The sequence below is a fragment of the Bombus impatiens genome, unplaced genomic scaffold, assembly GCF_000188095.3.
Source record: "Bombus impatiens unplaced genomic scaffold, BIMP_2.2 scf_0549, whole genome shotgun sequence".
In the NCBI taxonomy this organism is placed as follows: Eukaryota; Metazoa; Arthropoda; class Insecta; order Hymenoptera; family Apidae; genus Bombus; species Bombus impatiens.
The window spans coordinates 27001-29180 of NT_176968.1; the positions used below are offsets into that span (position 1 = coordinate 27001).

General features: G+C 54.7%; 1 protein-coding gene across 1 annotated transcript in view; it reads right to left on the reverse strand.

The window, feature by feature from the left end:
• The window catches only part of LOC100742874 (box A-binding factor), a 17649-nt gene that overhangs the window by 9345 nt on the left and 6124 nt on the right, over positions 1-2180 (reverse strand).

Here is a 2180-nt window from a genome sequence, read left to right on the forward strand (position 1 = left end):
TAAATGCGGGCGCGTGCCGAGACAGGACGTTTTTCGATGTTCTTTTCCGACTAAACACTACCCGGAACACAACTACTCCATTACCATTACCATTACGGTGGCTATTAACGCTACCGTTACCATTAGCGTAACGACCCCCCTACGTCTACCTGAGTTTTGACGACCGTACGACGGAAAACCGTACGATGCGAGACACGAGGCGCCTTCCAAAGGATTTCCAAAATGCCAGGCCACTTACGGACGATCGTCCTTGTCGTTGTCGTCGTTGTCGTCGTCGTCGTCGTTGTCGATTCGGTACGTACCTGTACGGTTACCTGGGGCCCGTTCATTGCATCCTGGCCTGGCCAAAAACGACATACGGTGTCGTCGTAGTCGTCGTCGTCGTTGTAGTCGTCGTCGTCGTTGTAGTCGTCGTCGTTACTTTCCCTGCGAGAACGATAAACGCAGTTCGGCTGCTGGCGAAACAGACCTGGCGAAAGAGTTCCGGTTCGCGCAGCCGTTGCGCAACGCGAATGGCACGTGTCTCGCGATGCTCGAACCGTCACGATTTCCAACAATAACGTCCAATTCAACGTCACACACGTACGTCTCTCTGTCCGAGCTCGATCTTCGCGCTCGATCGCCTTCTTTATCGCGTATCTTTATCGCGGATCGGGGCAACGCGTCGAACGCTGGCGGACACGTCGTCGATCGAACGACACAAAGCAAACCGAGAAACGCGCGACCTTCGCGTTTTCTCACGACTCGTCCGACACGTACCGCTCGATCGGTACGTGCTCATCGGACGATTCGCGTATTCTCCCGGAACGATTTCCAACAAAACTGGCTCGAGCAACGGTATTCGCGGTAATGGAAACATCGATAACCGAACAACCTCGTCCTTCGAAACGATATATCGTTGCCGTTTGCGAATGCAAAAACGAAAATCATCCGACGACGAGTCGCGAGGCGAGCGCGAACAAACACGAGAAAGGTCGAGCTGCGTTCGATGAAAATACGCAGAGAGAGAGAGAGAGAGAGAGAGAACACGGACGATTCGATACGCGTCGTCGTCTCTCGTCACGGTTGCTCGCGTCTCGAACGTTTCACCTGGAATCGCGCTTCCACTTCCCTGTCTTGGTCGTCGTCCACGGCACTTTTCTCTCATTAACCAGGTGTCTGCCAGCTTCCTCGTGCCGTTTCGAGTCGACGGACGTGGACAAGGGTAAACGAGAAAGGAAAGGATACGTGCCCGTGGCACGTGTTACGCGTTCGTAACTTCCACGACACGACTGGGCGCAACACCGACGTCCACTCGGCCGTATCGACGTCCGTGTCCGAGGTTTCCGAGTACCTTCGTTTCGCGAGTCACACGGGCGACGACGTCTCCTTCCAGAGTCATCCGTTGCAACTTGAATTCGCGTCGATCCTCTGTCGCGAGGCGGATCGATCGAATTTATCTCCGCGATATATTTACGTACGACGTTACACGCATCGATAGACGGATCGGTCGATTCGGAACGCGGATTCGAAGAAAATTCTATTTAGTTGACCAACGGTGACCCGACACGCAACCTAATCGGAAATCGAAACCGCGAGGCGACGCGTACCAACGCACGTCCCCGGAACCTTCAATAACCGGGCGATCGGATTTCTTCCAAGTACCATCTCGAGAGACTCTCTCTCCCCGCGCTCTTTCCTCCAATTGCCACGATTCTCCGGCCGCACCAAGTTCCAACGGATCGTCATAGATCCGCTCTTTCTCTCCGAGCGCACCGTCAAAGCGAGAGAAAAGCGAAAGGAAAGGAGATATTTCGGTCGGGTCGCGAAGAATGCAGATATCGCGAAACTCAATCTAGAAGGTCGGTAGCGACAGGGTTATAGCCCCTGTTACCGGATCGCTATCTGAATCCACCGAGCCGATAAGCCCTGCCGCTTCTCACGATAGCGCGCCACGTCTCGTGGTGGGAAGAGATCCGAGGTCCGCTAAACTCCGCCGATGGGAGCTTCTTCGTGGCGTGGACCGTACTACACGGTGTACCATGATACCGCGATATATCGCCAACGCGATAATCTTCGAGACGAATCGGCTGCGTTAGTAACGACTAGCGTGCCAGTCTGGAAAAACGTTTGGACGTTCGGGTCGCGAATGAAAATCCCGTTTTCCCTGCGTGGTCGCAGCGTGCCGCGCACTCGGCCCG